General features: G+C 37.8%; 1 protein-coding gene and 1 long non-coding RNA gene across 7 annotated transcripts in view; one reads left to right on the forward strand and one right to left on the reverse strand.

Moving 5' to 3' along the window:
* The window catches only part of AKAP6 (A-kinase anchoring protein 6), a 292,075-nt gene that overhangs the window by 200,580 nt on the left and 75,609 nt on the right, over positions 1-15,886 (reverse strand). Inside the window, exon 1 of one of the 6 annotated variants that reach the window (XM_075754014.1) lies at positions 8,333-8,680. The exons of the other annotated variants lie outside the window; for them this stretch is intronic. The gene's annotated coding sequence lies outside the window, so the exon portion shown is untranslated. Of the gene's footprint in view, positions 1-8,332; positions 8,681-15,886 lie in introns of those variants that run through there. 6 annotated transcript variants of the gene reach the window in all.
* On the forward strand, positions 8,735-14,771 carry LOC142601912 (uncharacterized). The gene is made up of 3 exons (XR_012835485.1): positions 8,735-8,851; positions 12,280-12,341; positions 13,800-14,771. It is a non-coding gene; the product is annotated as an uncharacterized LOC142601912 (long non-coding RNA).

Here is a 15,886-nt window from a genome sequence, read left to right on the forward strand (position 1 = left end):
CATGCAAATGAAAACAGAGTATGCAAATAGAAGGACGTTTTATTCACGGTGAACATACACAGTCTGCTGTAGCTAAAAGAACCAGTTCTTGGTAGCCTGGGCAGGACTAGACAGTTTTTGACCTCAGTGTAGAGAGCAGTTAACTGGCTGTGAGGAAACCCCTACTATCATTTCATGCAAGACATACAATAACTGAATGTGATAAACAACCATGTCAGCTACATGAAGAAGCAGAAAGAAGAGCACTCCTGTTATTTGATTGAACTTTCATAATTTGATCTGCAATATAAAATAACTAGCTAGTGCACTAATAGTTCAGTAATTTTTTACTAAAATGATTATCTTTTTGAAGACAGTGAGTTTTCAAAGCTTTATGCAGCCAACCTATTACTCTGACAGCTCAGCTCTGAATCTGTCCCACTATTGTTCTCGCCTCATTTTTAGTTTGAAGAAGATTTGGATTATTCTTGACATAGAACAGGAAAATGTCAAGAATTCTTTAAGCCTTCTGCAGGTCCATAGGATCTTTGTTGTCTGAGCTCTGTTTTCTGATGAACCAATCTCTTTTTATTGTTTATACAAGAAAGTAGATGCATTTCTCTTAAAAGATTTTTCAGTTTATAGACTTCTTCAGGAAGACTTTTGTTCTTATTAAACTCAATAGATTTAATTGGGATCTTTGGTGGAGATTGGCTGCCCTTAAAGACAAGAGTTTAGATGAAAGAGAAAAATTTCTTGGAGAAAAAGAAGTCTCATTCTTGAAATAATGAAGTTTCAAATAACAAACAAAGTGTAACCCCACATAAATAGCACAAAGTATTTTAGGCATCAACGAACTACTGAAATGTAAGACGTCAAAATAAATAAATAAAAGGAACTGCAAGTTCACACAGGAGAAAAATTCTGTCCTTCTGCATAGACATGCAGAACACGAGAAAAATTTTAATCAAAATGTTTTGACTCGCTCAAGCCAAAGAATGCTAACATCATTCACTCTCTTTACCTAAATCTTAGTGGCTATAACAGAATTTGATGAAGGATGGTGAGACTCTCTACTCTCATGTCAAATGCTCAATATGGTGACTGTGCTCTCCCTTCTTTTCTAGAACAGGTCAGAAGTGAAGAACTACCATCTGTGCCAAGTTTTCAATAATGAAAATTGATAGCATGATAGGAAGTTTTCAAGATAAGTGGCTCTTTTATATCAGTGCAGCTAAGCCTTCAAGAGCTTCTGTGACAGGTTTTTGAAATGACTTTCCATCAGTCACTGTTGAGGACAGCAAAAAGGACACAAACTTTCTTGTTCTTTATTAGCAGACTTTGCTTTATTAGCACTGTTGTTCCCTTTTATGTTGTTCAATGAAAGCTAACATTTAATCCATGAACCCTTACAGAGATCACTGAGATCTTTTTGCTTGGTTCAGAAACACAGAAAAGAAGCCTTACAGTCTATCTTGCATGCTGCTTGCTGTTTGTGACCTTCCTGCCCTTTCTCCAGAACGACAAGTGTTCAAGTCAGCTGGAAAGCTCTTGCAGACCCTCCAATAAGTTAGTAACAATTACAAAGCACTCCAAGCACGTGGAGCCACTTCCAGTAGTCTGAAACAGCTACCACCTACTCAGTGTACCAGCAGGCCTGTTCCACACTGGATATCACTCACTCTCTTTGTAAGAGTCGGGATTAGAGTATGTATCACTGCTAGTTAAAAAAAAAAAAAAACCCAGACAAACAAAAGCCCACACCTAAGTTTGCTATATCCAGGAAGAAGAATTTGAAAGATCAGTAGAAAGTTTAAATTACTATTTTACAAACTTAGAAGTCTTAAGTGAATGAAGAAATAAAAGCAAATTTTGGAAAAAAATCTAAAAGTTAAAGGACTGAATCTTAAAGACATCTAAAATGTACAAGATTTTTATTCTAATTTCACTTCTGAAAAGACGCATGGAACTTCTTGATTTACTTACAGAAAGAGCTCTTCTAGCAGGCAAATCAAACCCCATATTCTGATTCCTAATTAGACAATATGTTAGAAATCACTCCTAATTTGTGTGTGATAGGGACAGCGTAGGTCACAGAGAATGTTCTTGTGTTTTTTGGCCTCAAATGTAATAAAGACAGAACTAAACAAAAAGCCTAATGTACATCCACAGAAGGAAGAATACAGTAGGTTTTTTGCAGGCTTTTCTGAGAAGGAGTATAATGGAGACTAAATTGGAAACCTGGAATTATGAGACTGGCATGACACCCAAAGCTAACTGAACCACCCAAACCACTGTAATTGGCTTTTGGCAAGTATCAAAATGCTTACATGAGACTTTGCATATAAAAACAATTAACATACATTATCTAGTAGTTTGTACTATCTGATTATTTCCAAATCTCCCTGTCATCCTACAGGTGGCTCTTGGTTAATACAGATGTATATTTAAAGATTTGTGTATGGTATCTTCTTTTCAAACAAAATCATGTCCATAATATCCTAGATTTTTTGATTTAGATGTAAAGAGGATACTGTATAAATAGCAAATGATCAAAATGCAGATTTTGTACCACATCTGCAATACTTTAATCACAAATACTTCTAACATAATCTAGTAAAAATTGCCATATCCAAGAGGCACAATGAAGCATTTATTTCCAATTAAATTTGCTCTAAGGAACCTAAAATTCAGTGTCATTAATAATAGATGCTTATTCTGGCTGCTTACAAGATTGAGAGTGCCAGTCGTTAGCATTTTAATACTGTATTTAGAACTAAATATTTAATTTTAAAATTAGACATAATATTATAGACAGAACTACTTAAATACACTGTAATTGTAATTTAGAAACATGTTACAAGACTATAGAGCATATTCCAACGGCATATTCATACATAGCATATTCCAATGTGACAATTCTGAGAAGTCAGCTTGGGCTCTGTCAGGATAATTCTCCTAATAGTGCCAGTTTTAGCTTTGCAAGAGAACTTTCCAGTGTAAAGCACTGACAGGCTTAATGGCTGTTAAGATGTTGATGCTGCTTGAGAAAGTACTCGTGCACTACACAGTAGGACTGAAGTGCCTTGAAAGAAGCAGGAAATGAGCAGTGCTTATTTAAATATTTATGCATTTACATATACACATATGTATATAAAGGCAAATATATTTATTACATGTTGCTAACTGGAATAAGATCTGTGATTTATAAAGCACTTTATAGTCAATGTCGTTCACATCTTTAAGAAAGCAAGACAGCATGACCTGTGGTTTTGGTTGAGATAAATTGTTTCTTATGCTGACAAGGACAACAAAGGTTTTATCTTGGAACAGCTTTGCATTTCTTTATATGCCATTTTACTTTCTAGCTATACAGAGATAAGTTAAAAATTGTCTTTGTCTAGACTGTAGTTTTCAGCAATGAGTGTAACTCTTACCACTGTGCAGGCACAATGAGGAAAAAGAAAGGCTGTTGCCATGCCTGGGCTTGTAAAATAACCCTTTGAAATTCAATAGCTGAACTTTGTGTGGAAGTTAATGAATCTAAGTGACTTCGAGCTTCAAATGCATATTTCTGTATTTTATTCACTTGTAAATATTTTTATTTCCTGCAAAAATAGTTATCAATTTACGCTCGAACTGCATCCTGAATTTACAGATAATAAGATTCACAAGAAATGGCATAGGAACCCCGGACTGTGGCAACCCGAAGTGTAAACAGGGAAGAAGGAAAAGTAAGAAGCACGTCAAATTGCAAGCACTTGTATTTCCATATTCTTCTTGGAACAACTGAGTGGGTCTGCAGAAACCTAGCTTTGCTCACAGGCTGTCCTCTGTGCTGAAGTGGCCGTACTGCTGCAGGACTGGATGCGACCCTGGCAATACAGTAACTGTACTCTCGTGGTGTCACACTTGAGCTAATATCCCGGCCAAAGCTTGACTCCCTCTGCCTTGCAGAGGTAGCTGGACTGCGTCTCTGCCTTTATATTCTGGAATATAAAATGCCCATGGACAAGGAGGGATTGACTAACTCTGGTAGGCTAAAGACAGCATTACTGTATGACAATCTGGGAAAGAAAAACACTTTCAGCAACCCTGACCACAAAACCGTGATTTCTGTTTCAGAACTGGTAACAAGAAACAGCCCCCCATATACCCCAAAAGCCTACATTCTAAGAGGATTCTGTAGCTTTTATATTTGCAACACATTTCAATGGTACAAGATATTTCTATACAGGTCATCTTCTACCAAAATAGGAAAACCATTAAGCTACAGAAAAAGCAAAAACTGCAACTGTTTTCTCTTTTTTGACAAGCCACAGTAGGATATCAGCCATTCCTGGCATAACAGCTGGCAAGTCTGATTAAAATGGAAGGAGTATTGGTATTTTTAAATCATCTTTTTATCATACTCTTAAAAATTGAGGTCTTCATCAAGAGTTTTGTGAGAAACTAAGTCACACTGAGCCAATAGGAAACTTGGTCAGCTGAGAAATTCTTGAAATAGTATTGATAACAGCAATCTGTCAAACGTAATATATATATCCCTTCTACATCCATTCTCTTAAAATTCTACTACTGCCTATAATTCAATATCCTGCCCTACAAAAATACATTAACCAAACACTAATATGTTAAGTAGAACATTATGACTCCTCTTACCCATTACTATAAATTACCTTCCAGCAAGAAGACAACCTAAAACCCATACCGACTGTTTAGCTCTCTTAATAAAGGGCTGGGGAAGCCATAGTTCATAATGAATAGAGCAGTCTCTCATTCTGAGATCGAAGCATGAGCATGAGGGATGACAAAATTGCTCATTGTCATGACCTGGTCCCAGAACATCAGCCATGCCTTCTTTCGAAGCTCACAGTGTGAAGAATTTCTAAAATCTACTATTACTGTTTATATTTCATTATGTCTTTTACAATTTCAATGGAGCATCAAAATAATTAAAAAAATCTCTCCTGAAGATATTTTAAACTTGAATTTATAGAAAATACGGTATGAAAACTGTGTTTTGCAGACTTAAAATAAAATTCAGGTAATAATCAAAACTGAGCTTGACCCTACACTTTACGATTTTGTCTCTGAGATGAGCATACTGCAAAAACAAAGTAAACCAGCAAAAATATTAATTTCTGAGAAAGTTTCTTCATTTATCAGTACAGGCAATAGATATGAGAAAGGCAAATACTATGCCAGCTAAGTTTATCTCTAACTCATTCAAGGCAATCACATATACATTGGATGCAAAACCTACTTGCACAAGAAAGCATCAACTCCGATGAAATGCAAAAGAAAGTATCACTACGGATGTGACAACAAATGAAACATAAATAGAGACAAAGGGATTGAGAAAACAAATTAAAAAAAAAAAAAAAAAAGAAACTGGCTGAGACCAGAGAGCAATAGCAAGCAGTTTGCACACAGGGAGACTGCTGCCAGCATGAACCCAAGAGTGCTGAAGGGGGATAAACAGCAGATTCACTTCAAAATCATGCTTTCAACCCAAACTAAAATGGTAACAGAGATGTACCCATGGAAGAGCAAAAAGATCATAGAATCATAGAATCATAGAATGGTTTGGGTTGGAATGGACCTTAAAGATCATCTAGTTCCAACTCACTGCCATGGGCAGGGACACCCTCCACTAGACCAGGTTGCCCAAAGCCCCATCCAACCTGGCCTTGAACACTTCCAGGGAGGGGGCTTCTCTGGGCAACCTGTTCCACTTTCTGGTCCTTCTTATATCGAGCAGAAGGGATTCAGACTCCTAATTTACTGATGCATTTCCATATCTGAAACATCATTCAGAAAAGGATAAGAAATGGGGTAATAATATTTATGTAATAAGCACCTGTTAAACTTAGGGTAGTGCTAAGCACGTCTAGCTGTAGCAGAATTTTCCACTCCTTGATGCTTCTGAGCTTTAAATGAAACTTTCATGAATAGCACTTTGGAGAAGTGTGTTGGGTTTGCATGGCAAGGTTTTGGTAGCAGGGGGAGGCTACAGGATTGGCTTCTGTGAGAAGCTGCTAGAAGCTTCCCCTGTGTCTGACAGAGCCAATGCCAGCCAGCTGCAAGACAGACCCACCGCTGGCCAAGGCCAAGCCAATCAGCGCCTCTGTGATAACATAGTTAAGAAAGAGAAAAACAGTTAGAGAGCGCTTTTGCAGCCAGAGAGAGGAGTGAGAAGATGTAAGAAACTCTGCAGACACCAAGGTCAGTGAAGAAGGAGGGGCAGGAGGTGCTCCAGGCGCCGAAGCAGAGATCCCCCTGCAGCCCGTGGTGAAGACCATGGTGAAGCAGGCTGTCCCCCTGCAGCCCATGGAGGAAGGATGAGGGGGTGTAGAGATTCCACCTGCAGCCCATGGAGGACCCCACGCTGGAGCAGGTGGAGACACCTGAAGGAGGCTGTGGCCCATGGGAAGCCCAGGCTGGAGCAAGCTCCTGGCATGACCTGTGGACCCGTGGAGAGAGGAGCCCACGCCCGAGCAGGTTTGCTGGCAGGACTTGTGACCCTGTGGGGGACCCACGCTGGAGCAGTTTGCTCCTGAAGGTCTGCACCCCATGGAGGAGACTCACGTTGGAGAAGTTTGTGAAGGACTGTCTCCCATGAGAGGGACTCCGTGCTGGAGCAGGGGAACGATGAGAGGAGTCCTCCCCCTGAGGATGAAGAAGCGGCAGAAACAACGTGTGATGAACTGACCGTAACCCCCATTCCCCGTCCCCCTGTGCCGCTGAGGGGGGCGGAGGTTGAAGCCAGGAGTGAAGTTGAGCCCGGGAAGATGGGAGGGGTGGGGGGAGGTGTTTTAAGATTTGATTTTATTTCTCATTCCTCTACTCTGTTTTGCTTAGTAATAAATTAGATGAATTTCCTCTCTCAGTTCAGTCTGTTTGCTCGTGACGATAATTAGTGAGTGATCTCTCCCTGTCCTTATCTCGACCCACAAGCGTTTTGTTATACTTTTTCTCCCCTGTCTAGTTAAGGAGGGGAGTGAGAGAGCAGCTCTGGTGGGCACCTGGCCCCCAGCCAGGATCAACCCACCACAAGAAGAATATGGCAATGACTGCCATTATACAGATGAAGGTCCTAACTTGCTTAGCCAGCAAAGTCTAAATGAGCAATTGGCAACTGATGCATAGGCAGCTGAAGAGCAAAAATAAAAACTTTTTAAAAGTCAATGAGAATTTCCTGCTCAAATAGCAGACATAACCACTGCCATAATCTATGGCTGATTTCCCATTCCTCTGGCACCTTGTACAAACTATACATCAGTCAACAATTTTCCATCCAGTGCCAACTTTTGCTTTAGGAAATCAAAAGGCTTTATCATCTTAATCCAATCCAAATCTTTGAAGAAAACAATCTTGGCTAACAAAAAATTCCTGAACTTTTTCTGTAGGTACGATTTCAAGAGAATGAATAATTTTGCACTGTAGAGAACAGGCACTTTTGAGCAGTCTGAGCATATTCCTCAGGACATGGCACACATACAACTTCGTGAGCTGAGAACAAAAATAAAACAAAGGGCCTTTGGAAAGGTTACAGCTCACAGAATATTTTGAAAATGGACTCCTAAATTAATGCAACTGTGATAAGCATCAGTGTTCATACATCACATTCAGTCTCCCTACGAAGACCTCCAGAATTTATTAAGTTTCTAATAAAGATAGTAAATTCTAGATATAATGATGAAGTTCCATGTTTTCCATTACTTACATTATTTTCAGTCTGTTGGTTTCCTGAGTCTTTACTAAACACAACTCTTCACAATATAGGTCAAAGTTTTAGCCAAAGTAATGTAATTATAATCTTACAGTGTCTATTTCTAATTATACTGTGACCTATAAAAAGTTAGCTGAGTAATGTCTCAGGGAATAGAGAAGATTGGGTTTCATCTCCACACAGAAAAAAGCTATAATCTCCCCGTCGAAACTAGGGACTAAGAGCTTTACACACGACAAACATCTTTTTTACCTTCGGATGCGAAAGATTTAAATTGTTTAAGCCTAAGAATGTGATTGCAGAAACTTTACATTATGTAGAACAGGGAGTGAGAGAGATTGAACAAGCTTTTCTCAATATTAAGAAATCTACATCCACAGGGAAAAAGATCTGTCAATTTTGCAAGTTAGATTTACAGTGCACAGGAAATTAATTGTATTATTTCAAACCAAACACATTTAGGTCCTGCAGTACTTCTTTAGAAGTTGAAAAACAGCTGATTAACAAAAAAATAAATAAATTGCCCTTACTGATAAAAACAGTTTGCAAACACTGAAAATTTATTGCTTTAGACATTTCTAATGTTTTGTAAAGTATTTCACTTAAACGGTGTCTTACCTCATTTATACTGGAAGGAGAGTTTTCAGGTTTCAGCTTTGCAAAAAAAAAGACTGTCCCATTTCCTTTCCTCAGCTAAAGGAGTCACACACAACCAGCAATTCAGAAAACAAGTGTCTGTCTAAAAGACAGACATGTAAGCCACAAATAATCTGTAATCCAATCCATCTTCAGTGCCGAGTCGACAGCTTTTGTTTTGCATGAAATATAGCAAATAGTCTGCTGCCTCTACCTGTGTAACTGTGCAGATCAAGTTTAGGCCTGTCTGCTCTTCCCCTGCACGCTCAGAGCTACAGTAAGGGATTTCTCAGCATTCAGATCTGCTCTATGGCAGCTAACTGAAATTTCAGCCGACACTTGTAGACTTGCAATTAGCAAGGTTATTTTAAGCGCTGACCTAAGTTCCAGCAGAATGTTTATGGCATTATGACAGGAAAGAATCTAGTATAATATTGGTCACTTGGTAACCCTGGAAAGCTGATCTTGGAGAGGAGAGACCCTCTAATTCACAGCGTAAAAGTGAGTATCTGACTCCCAATTTATTTTGATTTTCATTTTTAAGCTTCAAATGGAATGGAAATATTTGCTGGGTTAATATTAGGAAGCTTAGAATTTATTTTAGGACTTGGTAGATCATATGCTTGGAACAAATGTATTAATAGGAAGTTATGACTTCCCCAATGGAGTGATTCATCACTTACAAAACAGAGACTGTTACTTTTGTAATGTTCGCATTTGTAATTAATACCTATTCCATCCTGAACAGGAGGAGAAAATCACTTACAGAGCTGAACTTACAACAGCTGGACTCTAACAGTATCTTTTAGTTTTTCCTCGGTTCTCTTGAAGAGGGCTCCCTCTTCTGTACAGGCCATTGGTAACCTCTCCTTTGCCCTGGATTCCTCCTGAATTCTCTGGCTGGCTAACTATTTCAAAGTCATGTCGAAAGGCTCAGTCATATCTCCACACCCTCATTCGTTGTTCACTCTCATTCCTCCCCCCCTTCTTTTCTTCTTTTTTGTTCATGGATCAGCTTTCTTGTTCCCACCCATCCTCATACTTCCAATAGTGGCAGATCTAACCTCGCAGATGGAACCATGACAAACAGCTCCTCCGACTGCCCCAGATTAGACCTATAATGGTCAGCCAGCTTGTGTGCACACACACGCACGACAAGCTTTTCTGAAAGCACCACAATCAGAAACACCATTTAAAGAGAGAGATTTGTTTCAAAGGAGAAAGTAAATGATGAAAAAAAAAAAAAAAAAAGAAAACAAACCCAAACAAAATCCCCACCAAAAGAAGCTGGTGCTTTTAGTAACTTTTATACCTCACTAATCAGAATGAAACTGCTCCCTTGATCTTGTAGCAAAATTTACCTGAGGCAAAACGTACTTTTGAGAATTAAAAATATTGAGAAAACAATAGTCAAACCAACGTATGTTCACTTTGTCCTCATTTAAAAATACCAAATGTATCCTGAATTATGTACAAACTTGAGATGGCATTCAAAGCAATTAGTGACAAGCTGATTGTTAAAGGCATCCCAAATAGCAACATTTAAACTACAATATTGGCACCAGAGTCTTCAAATATATCACAAGATCAAGAGCTAGAGATTTTGAGCGAGCTGACCATTCACATACCTTCGAGATGGTCAACTCTCAGAAGGATACCGTAGTCACCATAAACAGTACAGTACCTGAATGCATACACACTTGTGAACCCTGAGCATAAGGAGAGAAACCCTACTGTCATGGATACACACTTACCTTTTTTCAGAAGAATACCTTTATAACATAAGATTTCTTACAAAATATCATAACCTAACTATTTGAAGACATCATGAACACATTGACTTGGTAATGCAGGATTGCCTCAGCCACCAAGAACTCTAAGAAGGAAGTCAATAAAAAAAAAGATTTTTTCCTCTTTCATACATTTGCTTTTTTAAAACCTGGAAATCACAAAATCTAGAATAAAATAGGTGTGTTTTCCATTTTAGAACAATTCCTGAACATATACATAGGTGGACTTCTGTACGAATAAGCAGTGATTTTTAAAAAAGAGAGTAACAGTATTTGATTCAAAAATGGCAGGAAAAATACCAGCAAAAGTTTTGTTTTAGTGCTTAGTAAAAAAGCAGATTAGGACTAGTAGAGGTGAGAAAAATTTGACTGAAACAGCATCTCCAGGTTTGGCCACAGCTGCTTGCTCTGTGCTCAAAGATTTTATCCTACACTGCATTACCTGGCTTTACTCAAGTCATTTGGAACAATGTTATATGAGGCTGTCTGGCCAAATTTTTAAAAAAAATTAAAAAAAATCATGACTTAAAATTAATTAAAATTATTTCAGGTGCAAATTATTTCATTTCCAGTTTCAAATTATTCTGGTTCAAAAGTATGATATCTTTCATAGGAAAAATATCAGTTTTCATCAAGTGCGAGTACTTAAACAGGTAGGTGCATAGGCTACAGTAGGTTTTACAATATGAAATAGATTTTCCAAGGTTAATTAAAACCTGTATTTAGTTCATATGAAACAGTGGCGTGACACCTTCAGATGCTATGAATCTGCAAGGGCTTCTGCTGTTTTGGGGCGTAACTTGTAAAATGCTGAGAAAGTATAACTGAGCATCAGCAGCTCAGTTCTCTCTTTGAAACTTGATTCATAGCTGTCTAATAGCAGGAAATCTATTTCCTGTTGAATACCGGGTAACTCCAAGAAACACATTTCAGCATGTCATTTGCATTACTAGCTAGTATTTTATTTGCTGATTGCACTCCCTGTTCCAGGAGGTGGCTATAGATGAGTCAAGTTGGGTGAGAAAGGCATGTAGTCTACTGGTGAGTTGGACATGGACTACCATCTTAATCAGAAAAACTATAAAGACCATTAATAAATCCATGGTGAAAGAAATACAAGAAGAATAATATACATGAGCTGACTTTTCAATAAACAAACACTACATAGTAGGAGGATAATTCAGCAGAGCTGGATGGTTTCATCGTGTTTTGAAAGATCTTTATTGCTAGTAGTGCTGCACAATGGGGCACGTTTTCAGCAATTTATTCTGGAGATGTGAAAGAGAGAAGGCAGTAAGGGAAACAACTCAGGGCTAGAATTAATGAGTCATATATTTTCCCTGAAATACAAATACTTCTAGAAGGGTTAGGTAAAATGCAAATGTTCAATTAAGTGACAGCTATGATCAGTTACATTACTCATGGGTTGACTTATACAGTCTAAACAGAATTATCGGGTGGGGTTTTTTTGATTTGTTAATTATGAGGTTTTTGGGGGTTTCAGCAAAAATATATCAGAAATAAGATATGAAAGGTTTCTCATTTCAAACTTGTAACATCACTGCAACTCTTTTCAATGATACACTTTTGTTTGGGGTTTAACGTCTATGGTTTTTCCCTTGTGCTATCTTTACCAACCAGCCTACATAATTTATATTACAAATTTACATTTTTTATATAACAGACTAAGAACGCAGCCCTCATCTGCAACCAACCTGATCTTTTATGAGTTTGGCAAACAAAACTGGATAACTTGAGTTAAGCTAGTTTCAAGTTTTCCAGTTAAATAAATCTTTACTGGAAAAAATATCTATTAATTTAAATCAAAATTTTGCAAAGAAATTTGTGTACAATTTGACTGGAAAAGTTTCTCAAAAAGAGAACAGGCTTTTTGGCCATGATATCCAGTTTTTTTAAGTGACTCGATGAGCGTGATTAAAAAAAATTCTTTTCTGTTTCTGTGGTTCTCAGGCGGGATGCAAGAGACCAAAATTCAGGTCTCTTTTCTGCTTGGTATTTACTAATTCTCACAAGTGTAGCTATGCATGGAGTACATCAAAGACTCGTGCACCATAATTCTAGAAGGGTATCAAGACAAGTGTCAGATGCGTGATATTATGTTGTTCTGTGAATTTTTAGACAAAAGGCAGTTTGGGGCATTGAAGAGATCAGAATAAAAGGACGGGTTCATTCTCTTGCAGGTAATATAATCAAGTCTAAATACAAGGGCGGGAATGTTCAAACTTAATGAAGTTTAAATTAACTGATATTTTCATCATTTCCCTAAATTTTCCCTAAGCACTCCCCTAAGTCATCATAAACAAAAAAAGTAAACCACACCAGTTAGAAGCAGCCAATACGTTGAGAGCAAAACAGATACATTCTAACGTTACGATTTTTGCAGCATGTGTATCACCATAATTTAATTAAAAAATGACGTTTAACAACCAATCTGTCCCAAGTGCTCGTCCTACTGCACGCATTTGCATTTATTTAATGTCTTCAGAAGAAATATGTGAAGAAATGCACCTACATGAGGCACAGAGAAGTAGTATAGACATTAACCTCTCCTTTTGATAAAGAAAACATCAGCAAATACTGCCTTTGGCATTTTCATTACTGGCATTTAAACCGAGAATCACTGAGAAGCTAAATCATTTTTTTCACTGCATAGCTATTATGTAGCCCTTTGTCGCAGCATATCTTCCATTTGCACACAGCAGAGACTGAAGGTTTAATCTATTCCTCCCTCCGTTTTCAAATTCTTTCCTTCAGAAAATAAGGAATTAAATGGGGCTGCTTGGAGTGCACACATGTTGGCATGTTGGCTACCTATTTATTCCAGCAAACAAGTGCAGTGAAAACAGATGAAGCTGCAGATTTCACCCACACTTTTCAAGCTTAATATCCTGTTAAAAAAATCCTCAATGCATTATCATTACAAAGCATGAGTTGACATATTCAGAGATATATATTGTAATTGAAAGACTCTAAGTGGACCCAGACTTCTCTTATAAGATTTCATCATCCTCCTGAAAAACCAAAAGCTGAGTAAGGCTACTGCACAGGAATTCTTTTTGTAAGCTGCATTTCTAATATTTCATAGAGAATAAATAGCTAGACAAATGACAGTTTTAGCTTTTGCCCTGAAGGATTTCATCATGCAAAACACTAAACATGGGCTTTCCTAGGAAATGAAAGGCTGGTTAAAACTGGTTTTCCTTCTCCTATTCCAAGTGACTGATTGTCACATTCCAGACATTTCTAGGCAATGGGATTACATCATTCTTTTTTTTTTTTTTTAATGGAAACAGCTGTTACACGCAATATTCATGACCTTTAAGTTTTCAATATCAAGTTATTCAGCTGTTCTTTCAGTCCATCTGAGTTGCAGCAAAATGAAACTGCAAAAGACCAAACAGTCTTATTCCACAGTTAAATGAATGCACATATTGTTCCAAGGCAACAGAAAGAAAACTGAGCTTAGGGGAAACGCGGCATACAAAAATCTTGATCTTATCACTGCTTCAGTGGACTGTCAGCCCCTTATTCAGCCCACACGCAAAATGAGTACAGTATTTTGTTGCATATTTCACATTGCTTCTTACCAGGGTTTGCTGTGCACAGCTGTATGTCTTATGTGTGAATAATTCTTACAGGACTTCAAAGAAGGGAGAAAAAGAAGGGAAAGCACACACAGAGATTTTGAAGGCAGAGCACAGATACTGTGGAGGATACGTGCCAGCTCATACAATCGGCCTCTTTTTGAGCTTCAAGTTCAGCCTATCTTACATCTTTTTCACTGGTTTGGTTTTGTGAGTACGTTTGTACATTACTCACATTGTGAGTACATTTTGTGAGTACATGAGTACATTTGGATAAAAGGACTTTATCATATTTCTATTTAGAAACATATTTAGATGTTAGATACTCAGATGGTCATTAACTTATCAAAGGAAGTTAAACAAAATCCATTAGTCTGCTTAATGTATAAGGGCATTTCTCATGCTAAAATTTTATCATGCTGGATGCATTACATTTCCAGAATGTTGTTATATTTGTCTCTGCACCTCTTCCAGAAAACTTGTTTTGTAATAATGCTTACTGCAAAATATAAAAGCTTGTTTTCATTAAAATAAATTGTGAAGTGTAAACAAAACAGTAAAAGAGCCATGCTATTACAGAGGGAGAGCTTGCCTCAGGAACTGCCTGAGAAGGCGAGGAGGTGATAACAGCAGTGGTCTTGTGGATTGGTGGAACTGAAATAACTTGTTCTTACTCCTGATTTTGCTACCAGTTTATTTTGGACTTCAGTACAAGTCACATTGTGTCTGCATGGTCTGCATTATATCAAGCATACAGTGGGTGTGATCGTGCTAACTTGCACTGTGTAAACAACTTTAGAATAGTCTGTAAAAACAACTAAAACATTAATTTATCCAGTGATCTATGCATAACTAGAGAAGATGTAATTTTGTGTCCAAGGAGAAACTTCTGGGATTATAGGTACCTCCATCTTCAGGGACGCCCTTAAGTTAAACACTGTCTCCCATTAGCGGCATTGCCAGGCTGCTATTTTTCTCATATAAAGCACTGTAGAAATCGAATGTTTCATGGGACTACCAGCATAAATATTTATAAGCATATACATAAATGTACACACATTTCCCTAAGGGCTCTATATCAGCTCTAGCATTGCAAGATCAAGCGTTTTATTTTGTAAGTCTTATTATGCTAAATTTGACACATTAGTAACGACTTTTTTCAGATAAGCGTTAAAAAACCCTTGCAAATTACTATTGATGCTCCAAAGCTCTGTGCAAGCGATACCAAACTTTTGATTTTTTTTTTTTCTTTTTTTCTTTCCCCCGGCCCCCTCAGCAGCAAGAGCAGAAACTCCTTCAGCTCCCTGGAGCACTAGGTGGTGCTGCAGCACAATCGCAGCAAAACCTGCCTGGTGTAAAGTAAACCATAGCTGAAATGTCTGGGGTTTTTGAATATTGAAGTTACTAAACACTATTGCTGAAGACTATTGCACAGAGGCTCTGGGTTTTCGTGTTGGGATTGTTTGGGGTTTTTTGCTTTTTTTTTTATTACAGAAATTCTAGGTTTCTAGGACACTGTATTTAGCGTGGTTTTCTCACAAATGAAAAAGAAAATTAATGTACATAATAAAAGCAATTAATTATACATAAAGCTGCTATTTTTGAAACTTATAATTTATCTCCTTTATGTTTTTAGTGAACTAAGAAGATAAATTACAAAGATTTTCCTATAATACTACATGATACAAAACTTGTACATTGTGAAAGTAATTTCTCTTATAGGGGTACAGTGCAATAAAGACATTTTAATCCTTATAAAAATGACTCAGTGAGGTAAAACATTATAAACATGTTATTTACATGCTAAAAAGTAATTAAAATATGTTATTAAACTCCACGTTTAAGTGGTTCCATACAGTTCAAGGGCTTCCCAGGAGCACAAATGACAGAATCACAGCATGGTGGGGGTTTGAAGGGACCTCTGGAGATCATCTAGTGCAACCCCCTGCTAAAGCAGGATCACCTGGAGCAGGTTGCACAGGATTGCGTCCAGGCGGGTTTTGAATATCTCCAGAGAAGGAGACTCCACAACCTCTCTGGGCAGCCTGTTCCAGTGCTCGATCACCCTCAGAGTGAAGAAGTTTTTCCTCATGCTGAGATGGAACTTCCTGTGTTCCAGTTTGTGCCCATTGCCCCTGGTC

The sequence above is a fragment of the Balearica regulorum genome, chromosome 5 (assembly GCF_011004875.1).
Source record: "Balearica regulorum gibbericeps isolate bBalReg1 chromosome 5, bBalReg1.pri, whole genome shotgun sequence".
Taxonomy (NCBI): domain Eukaryota; kingdom Metazoa; phylum Chordata; class Aves; order Gruiformes; family Gruidae; genus Balearica; species Balearica regulorum.